This window comes from Suricata suricatta, chromosome 10 (genome assembly GCF_006229205.1).
Source record: "Suricata suricatta isolate VVHF042 chromosome 10, meerkat_22Aug2017_6uvM2_HiC, whole genome shotgun sequence".
In the NCBI taxonomy this organism is placed as follows: domain Eukaryota; kingdom Metazoa; phylum Chordata; class Mammalia; order Carnivora; family Herpestidae; genus Suricata; species Suricata suricatta.
In genome coordinates, this window is record NC_043709.1 from 7,949,669 (window position 1) to 7,959,644 (window position 9,976).

General features: G+C 40.8%; 1 long non-coding RNA gene across 1 annotated transcript in view; it reads right to left on the reverse strand.

Annotated features, from left to right (window-relative positions):
- Positions 1–9,976, reverse strand: part of LOC115303437 — a 40,515-nt gene that overhangs the window by 14,467 nt on the left and 16,072 nt on the right. Inside the window, exon 3 of the long non-coding RNA XR_003914056.1 lies at positions 2,362–2,429. This is a non-coding gene — a long non-coding RNA (uncharacterized LOC115303437). The remainder of the gene's footprint in view (positions 1–2,361; positions 2,430–9,976) is intronic.

The window sequence follows — 9,976 nt, forward strand, 5'->3', positions numbered from 1 at the left end:
GCCCCATGCTGGGTGTAAAGATTACTAAACATAAATAAACTTAAAAAAACTTCCACATATAAATGGACTTGCACATTTCAAACCCATGTTGTTCAAGAGCCAACTGTATTATAATTTAAAAAATAAAATAAAAAATAAAAAATAAAAGAATAAGTGGGAATTTCCTAAGTCATTCGGCAATGTGTACACTTGGAGGATCTAGAATGTAGTATTCAGTTCCTAGATCTTAGTATCCAGGAATCTATTATCTTCTGCCAACTACAGTTCTGAGATGCAAAAAAATAAATAAATAAATAAAATAAAAATCTTTTTTTAGACCTATTAATATTTGTTGCCTCAAACAAATGAACTCATCACCTTTGCTACCCACTCCCACAGAAGAGGTAGACAGGTCTACGAGAGGAATGCCTAGGGAGAAGTCATTTCAATATAGGACAGCAGATCAGGATCAGGAAAACAAACAAACAAACAAAAACAGAAACAAAACGCAACAGGATTCATCTGTGGAAAGTCACTATGAGACTCAGGAAAACAAAACAAGGTAAGGACGCAACACAAGTCCACCAGGAGGTCTGAAGCTCTCTAAAAGAAGAACCCTTTGTAGAACATAAAACTTGTGGGAGAATCTGCCCCAGCAATGCTTCCTGAATACCTAAAGAAGTTGATACAGGATAGGGGTTACTGGAGCAGGTTTTTAAAGATAAAGACTGGTTTGTTTGGGAAATGGATACCCTCTAGAGAACAGAACTTTCATCTGTGTTTTAAAAATAGGCTTAATGCCATTTTCATTATTTTCCGCAACTCCCTCTTATCCATGAGACTTTGATCTTAACAACTGCACGGTTTTGCTAACCGTGGTACTTTTCAGGAACACAGCTCCCAGTATTGGCAAAGGATTTGGGTTAGGGAAATATTATAAAACATTTTAATGTCAGAAAGATCCAGATTCAAATCCAGATCAAATTCCACTTCCAGCTGCATTCCCATGGACAAGCTATCCACCCTGATCTCTGAGTAAAACGGTGCACTGTAATGAATGGAGATACCATCCACAGCATCTAAGCAAAGTACTTTGCGCACAGAAAACTCTCATCATACAGAACTATAATTTTTATATGATAAGACCTTTGACCGGAGGGTGGGGCTGGAGGAGTGGGCAGGAGGACAGGGAGATGCACCTGAAATGTTCTGTAATTCCACTGGGACTAGATGTTTGGCATTTTACTTTGCTAAAGATGAATTGATTCCATGAGCCCAAGTAGAACATAAGTGCATTTGACAGAACATGGCAAAGTTAGGATTTATATTGTCAGCTATTTTTAAAACTGCCTGGTTAGCAAACTGAACCAGCTGTGAAAATATCCTGGTTTCCGTTCACAACAAACACAAGACAAACATTCTCCTTCAATGAACCTGGCCTCGTGGCAGCATAACGTATTCTGCATGATTCCTTCATGCAGGGTTTCGGAGACATACTTTTCATAAGACAGGTCAAAACTAAACTATTTTCTAGGAAAATGAAAAAAAGATAGAGGAGATTCTCTCTACAGATTTTCGGTAAATTCCATGAATCACTCACTATCCCATTCAACTTAGGAGACTATTGTCCAAATAAAAAAATATAAGTTATGTCAGGACTTCAAGGCGGTCTTAACTGTCTTTCCTTTAAAAGGGCATGTGAAACACCAGTCTTCTCTGCAACACAATTTTTCAAGTTCTGTGGCAAAGGGAGGGGGAAAAAAATCTACTCACTGTCACCAAAAAGCCATCCTGAGGACTCCCAATTTCATATTTCAAACTGATCACTCTTTAAGAAGTCAGGGGAGAGATCTTGAATAATTTAGAATGTTGGCTAAGTTATATTATTTATAATTCCTGTTCCTTTAGGGAAACAATTTGTTATTTAAACAAAGAACAGAAGTATAAATAACTAAATGGGATAGAATTTCAGGAAGTACTATTCAAATAAATTCACACTTGGAATGCAGGGAGGACAGTCTATTAATTTAGCGCACTTCATAAAGACATAGCTAAGAAAAGAATATACCACCTTAAACTTTGTTTGGAAATCAACCAGACTGAATTAGTTCAATTTGAAACATCCTGAGCCTTAAAGCCTTTGCTAAAGTGTAACATAAATTTTGATTAGTCAAGTGTGAAAATCTACAATGCCAACTTTCTTGTCCCTCCAGTTAGTCCCGTCTATAAATAGAAGCTATGCATTAATAGCCACCAAAGCAACTGGTGAGCTCCACAATGTGCCCAACGTATGCATTCTCTGCAAACATGCTCTCAGCGTGTTTAACCAAAGTGCTGCTGAAGACCTGTAATAGGACCCTTTTTAAATAAACTGTGACTCACTGTTTGCTTTCTTCACCAGGAGGTGGAGTCTTGCCATGCCCTTCCATTACAGAATCCTCCTGTTCCACCTGCAAAGGCAAGCACCACAGGTCAGCAGTAGTCAGTAACTAACACGTAACTCACTTAAAGTTCCAGGGCCTGCCCTGTGCAGAACCACATGGCCCCTGTGCTATACTGTCTGGCACAGGAGCCTAGGCCAGTGGCTGTCAAGTGACAAGCTCCCTCAAGGCAGCTCTCCTTGTGTGCCTAGATTTGCAGAACAGAGAAAGAAATGATGACTTGCAATTTACATAACTGTAACAAAAAATTAACATCCAGAATATAATAAAGAATTGGTAGGAAGCAATTAAAAAAAAAAGTAACAGACCAGAGAGATTTACAAAATAACTGAGGAGTAATTTTACTGAAGAAGATGCACAAATGAAAAGATATCACTTTCATGTCAACCAGGAAAATGCAAATTAATGCAGATTAATTTCACAACTACCACATTGGCTAAAATTCAAAAGTTGGGCAATACTGGAGCACCTGGGTGGCCGCAGTCAGTTAAGTGATCAACTTTGGCTCAGGTCATGATCTCGCAGTTTGTGAGTTCGAGCCCCGCGTCGGGCTCTGTGCTGACAGCTCAGAGCCTGGAGCCTGGTTTAGATTCTGTGTCTCCCTCTCCCCACCCTTCCCTCGCTCGCTCACTGTCTCTCTCAAAAATAAATAAACATTAAAAAAATTTTTTTTAAGTTGGGCAATACCAACTGTTGGCAAGGGCACAGAGCAACAGCAATGCTCAACCACTCCTGGCAGGAAGGAAAATTGGTATAACTACTTGTCAAAAGTTTGCCACTACCTGGTACACTTGACTATATATTTACTGTACAAACTAGTGGTTGCGCTTCTAGATAAATATTCCAGAGAAACTTTTACACACATATAAAAATTGTATTATTTTTAACAGGAAATAAAAAACCAGAACAAACATCCATCAATAGTAAAATAAATATATGTACCATGGTGTTTTCAGACAACAGAATAAAATACTATTCTATATGAAAATGAATGAACTATAGCTACACACCACAACTTAGATATGTTACAAAAACACAATATTGGGTGAAAAAGCAAATCACGTAGAATATACACATGCCCCTTAAATATAACATTTTAAAACTATATGTATGTATGAGTACATAGACATGTATGTATATATATGGTTTCTAAAAACTAGTTTAAACTAAGGAATGACATACCTGATTTAAGCTAGAGATGGTCTTTGGGAGGGAGGGAGGGGATTCAATCAGGAAGGGAAATGTGGAAGGTCCAGGGATATGGTTATATTTTATTTCTTGGCCTATTAGGTATATAAGTGTTTGTTTTGTAATTATTCTTTTAACTATATGTTTCTTCCTTTCCTTTGGTTTATTTCTCAATACAAATTTCAAAGTGGGGGGGGGAGGGTGAAAAAAAGCACGTTACTATTCCAGAGGCTTACTGGTCTGGAAGATCAGAGGCTGAGATGGAGCTCCCTCCGCAAAGGGGCCTATTAGTCCCATGAAAACTCCCCTGAAAGGCATAATGTTAAAAAAATCAAACAGATGCACTCAAGGAAATAGGACTATTCCCGGCTCAGAAAAACACAGTTCAGGGGCGCCTGGGTGGCTCAGTTGGTTGGGCATCTGGCTTCAGCTCAGGTCATGATCTCACAGTTTGTGGGTTTGAGCCCCATATCAGGCTCTGTAGCCCAGAGCCTGGAGCCTGCTTCAGATTCTGTATCTCCCGCTCTCTCTGACCCTCCCCTGCTTGTGCTGTCTCTCTCTGTGTCTCAAAAATAAGAAACAGAAAAAAATAAAAAATAAATAAAAAGAAAAACATAGTCCGTTTCTTATAGGACCTCATAATCTGGAAGACAGACAACATACACCACAATGAAACCCAAAGAAAACAAAAGGGTTTCCAATTCTGTCATCTCCTCCACAGTCTCCAATTCTGGAGACTACTAGAGAAGACAGAAGAGTATTAAGAGGCTAAGTTTCAAAAAGGACAGAAAATTAAGAGGTGTTCATAATTTCCATTAAAAACTGGAGGGAGCATATGCAAGAGTGATTAAAGACACACACTGTGCAGACTGTAAAATTTTGACTTGATTCTTAAGAAATTCCTGACTCTGCAGCCTCCTGGACTTAGCCAAGGAGAGGGAGGATTCTCCCATCTTCAGTTTACACTTAGGATATAAAAACTCTAGAAATAAAAACAGGATTGCAGAGGAAAATTTATGAGGAGCTACAGGGGACCAGAGTGCACACATGTTTTAAAAAAATCACTGTGTTGTGCATTTTACGTACTTCACTATATAAATGTTATGCCTTAATTAGGAAAAACAAGTGAAAAACGGTTTAAATTTGTTAAGTTCCTTGGAACCTCAAGCCTCAAACATTTTCTTAAAGGCAAGAATGATTACTCTCCTACTTATATGTATTATCAAAATTTCTTGATCCTTCATCTTTAAAAATTCTCTCTAAAGAGTTCTAAATTGTGCACCTTGGCCTCTGCTTAGTATTTTTTTTAAAAAGGTTTATCTATAATCAATTCCCAATGAAATACAATAATCGAAGGAGAAGTAATGATCAAGGAACCCACAGCTTCTACAATCCCTTCCACGTGGGCGCCCATTCTTTAACTCCAGCCCCCATGTTACGCATACTAGTCTTCTCCACTTGGATGGCCCAGTGAGTTGCAAAATGAAATATCAGCTTTGTCCTTAAATTTCCTCTCCTTTTTATATCCTGCAAATGGTACCTTCATTCACTGAAATCCCCAAACAGGAAAGCGATACATATGTCCCCCACTTTTTGAAAGTTCATGTTATACCACTTCACTTTTACAAAAGACCTTTACAAATACCTATTTTCACTAACCCCCCCAAAAAAATCTGAAGAGGATTTTTGCTTTTACAAAAAGAAAATATGAAAAGCCAAATAGTGTTCAGCGTTGGTTTTGTACCCAGTCCACTATAGAGGCAGTGTGCACCCTGAGTCCAAAGAGGGGCACTGCCAAGCTCCCTCCCAGGGACTACAGGCAGCATCTCAGCACTCGTGAGCAAGATGTGTCCCAAAGTATCACAAGAGCCTTGGAGAGGTTATTTTCTGGATTTGGGAATGCTCCAAGATTTTTCCATATAAAGAAATGGTCATTGTTTCTTGGCTTGATGCAACATTTAGACTTAGGAAAGACTTTACAGGAATTCTCTACTTTCTGATAGCAGAGGAAACCTGTCATCACACAAGAATCTAAGGTCCCCTCCTTAACTTAACATCCTATTAATCACCAAGTATTGTGGCTTCTACCTCTTGAGTGGCTCTCCCATCCGCCACCCCGTCTTTCTCCCCTATAACTGCCAGTTTCTCTAAACCTCCCCACAACACAAGCCTTCTCACAGGTCTTTGTGCTTCCCGGTCCCATTTCATTTAAGACCTCCTCAAACCACTTCCATCAAGTGGGCTTTGTAAAATGCAAATCTGACTGCACTGCTCTCCTCGGAATTCTTCAGTGGTGCCCCCTCACCTCCTCTGAGTTCATTTGTCTGAGCCACCTTTTTATGTGCCTCTGCCTCCCTCACCCACTCAGAAGCCCTGGCGCAGAGCACCCAACTCCTTCACCCCCGTTCATTTACATACACTGTTCGCGTTTGCCTGGACGCCCGGGACTTCTGCCCACATACAATTCAAATTGCTACTCATTCCTTTAAGTGCCAATTCAAACGCCTTTCCCCAGACACCGCACCCTGCAGCAGGGCTTACATCTTTTCTCAGCCTCCATCATCTCAGAAGGCAATAAAAATGGTCCAGAAAGAATACTGCTCCTTATTGTCACTTCCTATTCTTCTCCAGTCCATTTCCAGCCCCTTTACATCCTTACTTCTTTTTTTCTACAAATTTCAAGACCTTGGACTTCATGTGGGGGTCTCTACCACTCCTCCCCCTTGTTCTCATTTGCAGGAGTTTCAAGATTTTTATTCCTAAAACTTACACCATTACCCTCACCTATCTCCCACTACCATTCATTCATTCATACAACAAACATTTACTCAGCACATATTACATGCGAGGTGCTGGGCTAAGATAAAGACAAAGAGGGCAGTCTCTGCCCTCAAAAAGCTTGCAGATTAGTGGGGAAAACTAACAAAAACCAGTGGGCACTGCGTGGTGACAGATGGTAGGCACAACTGTGAGCACAGCATCAGGTACAGATGTGTGGAATCCCCTAAAACTCACGGAACACTGTGTGTCAGCCATGCTCCGAGTAAAAAGACATAACCATCGAGTGTGTAAAAGCAATGCACTCACACAGGAAGGGCTCTGGACTCAGCCTAAAGGAGCCAGACACACAGACCTACCCTAAGCAGGAGACTGCCCTCCTTCCCAGGTCAGCCAGGGAACAGGTAGGACCCGGGCTGCTCCCGGCCGCTCCACACCAAGGTGAGTTACACAAGCGCCTCTTGCACTCCCTCCCCCCATGTGAACCTGGGGAGAGTCCTTGCAACTGCTGGATCTGCTGTCCTCTGTCCTCAGAGTCCACACCGACTTCTTGTTAGGATGTTTCTGGCCTGCTGGTCCCTTCCCTTTTTCTCTTCTGCTCCAGGCGTACAGAGCGTAGCTGGAGGAAGTTACAAAACTGGTTCCTTTTCGAACGCTCACTTCCACTCAGGGGTCACACGCCAGCACCTGGCCTGTAAGGCCCCTCTTCGTCCTGTCTTTCTGGTGAGCTGCTATCAGTCCTCAAAGACTGGTTCAAAAGTTACTTTTGCTGGGAGGCATTTTTGACAACTATCACTGCCTCCCCCGAACCTCCCAAGGTGTTCCTTCCCATTTATCCTGCAAGGCCTTCACCAGCTGGGATCCTGTTCACCCATCTCCCCTCTGCTGGAGAGCCCTGAAGGGGAACAATGTAATCTTTGTGTATCCCAGAACCTAACACAACCCTTCCAGTGGGTCATTCATTCAACTTATCTTCTGAATGCCCTTCCTGTGCAAAGTAAGCGCTGGCTGAATAACTGAATGAATGTCCGACCTTCCATGCCACCTGCCCACTCATTGATTCTGTGTCTTTTCTGCTCTCCTCCAAGATTCCAAGCCCATCCATCAGGCATCCTCCCTAGCCCGTCCTTTCTGAAGAGGACAATGCAGAAGATCATCCTGGAAGCCTATCTCACACAAAGCCCCTGGTTTTTTCTTGTCAGGATATGCAGATGAATCTGCATTTCCACCCATCTCCCTTCTCCCACTGCTCAGCACCGCTGCCCTCACCACTTCTACGCTATATTCATGACCTCATCACACCACCTCCTCTGGGACCTTACTGTCTAAGGAAATCTTTCTTCCTTTCCCCTAAATCAATCCCCTTAACTGACAAGTACTTTATAAACTCTTCCATGCTGAAAAATGAAGTTTTGGCCTTGTGATACCCTCCAAATATCCTCTTGTTTTTAGCCTTTCCTTTACTATCCAAATTATTAAGAGAATGAACTATATTCCATTACTTCCATGTTCTCATCACTGATCTGATATAAAAAAATTGTTATTGAGGTACTACATACATGTGATTTTAAAAGTCAAATAATACCACCGGCGTATAAACAAAAACAGCACTCTTCTCCACTGCTCCCTCACCCTGACCACCCCCCCCCCCGCCAAGTACCACACATGGATCTCTCTTCCCCCATCCCAAGAGAAGTCACCATTTTGTTCAAATCAATATTCAGTGCTAATTACTATAGGTAAATAACAGATACAGCTGAAGCATACAGAATAGTATAATTAAGTTTGCTTTTCTTGGTCACTTTTTTGTTTTCCCTGAAACTAACAATTACTACTTTCTTCCCATTTGGGTGGAGGGGTTAGTATTTATTACGTATTGTTCACTGATTCACCCTCGAACTCTCCAGCAGAGTTGTCAATCTAACACATTCAAACACTTCAGGTAATCTGTCGATTTCATTCCGGTCTTGGAGACATTCCTGGGGGTTTTCTCATGTTCCAGTCTAGATGGTTTGCTCTCCAGGCCGCTAAACTGCTGACACTTTGCCAGGGATATCTTTTCCCCTTCAACCCTGAAATTCCTGGCTCTGTCTCTGACCCTGGAGCATCTGTTCCCCAGATCCTTTGTCTTCTTTTATGGTTTACTCTCCAGTTTAGGTGGAACATATATTCCAGTGATTGCCTGATAAACAGTATGTGGGAAGTAAAATTTTTGATCTCCTGAATGACCAAAATGTCCTTATGTTATCTGTATATATAATTGATACTTGAAATATTTTTTAACCCACATAATCAAATTAGAAGTTCAAGTTAGTAGGGGTGCCTGGGTGGCGCAGTTGGTTCAGCATCCAACTTTAGCTCAGTCATGATCTTACAGCCCGTGGGTCCAAGCCCCGCATCAGGCTCAGTGCTGACAGCTCAGAGCCTGGAGCCTGCCTTGGATTCTGTGCCTTCCCCTCTCTCTGCCCCTCTCCCATTTGTGTGTGTGCTCTCTCTCTCCCCCTGAAGAATAAACAAACATTTAAAAAATTAAAAAAAAAAGAAGTTCAAATAATAAACCCTTTTCCCTCCAAAAATCTGAAACCATGCTGCATTGTCTTCTTGTTCCCAGAGACGCAATATAGAATTCTGACAATATTCTAAGTCCTAATGTTTTGGCTATGACCCATTTCTTCTCCAGAAACTTTTATGGTCTTTCATTTCTCCTCAGTGTTCTATAAGTACAAACCACTAATTTTGATTTTTTAAAAATTTATTTATTTATTTAGCTTCTGCGCAGGTACTTGCAACCTAGAAATTCAGCTTCTTTAGGTTTGGGGCATTTTCTCTACTTACTTATTTAATTTTATCCCCTCCAGGAATTCCTTATTCAGCGTTGAATTTACAGGATTGATCCATGAATTTTCTTCTTTTCTCTCCACTGTGTCTTTTTGACTTTTTCTTTTACTGCTTGGAGATCCTCTCAACTTTACCTTTGAATATTTCTCATTTTTCAAAGAATTTCTGTTACTGTGACTTAGTTTTTGAAAGCTTTTCCTTGTTCTCTGAATAGTCTTTTTTCACAGTTCTGTTCTTATTCCATGATTATCATACCTCTCTTATCTCTGAAAATACAGTTTTTGTTTTGTTTTAATTTTCTTTTGCTCCCTATATTACTGATTTCCTCTACATTCCTCTTTTTTAAGCTTGGTTTGGTCACTATCTTCCAGTCACAGGTATTTATCAGATGTCAGATTATCTTTGGTTATTTACTAATATTTATTTATCATTTATTATTTTGTTATTTTTTAATGTTTATTTTTGAGAGAGAGAGCATGAACAGGAGAGGGACAGAGAAAGAGGGAGACACAGAATGTGAAGCAGGCTCCAGGCTCTGAGCTGTTAGCACAGAGCCCAACCTGGGGCTCGAACCCATTAACTGTGAGATCATGACCTGAGCCAAAGTTGGACACTTAACCAACTGAGCCTCTCAGGTGCCTCTTATTTATTATTTTTTAAAGGAGATGGAACTTTATTGACTACATTGCAAGGGAGCGGTGGGCAGAACAGCAAAGGAGAGACTATCTGCAGTGATCTACTGATATTTAAAA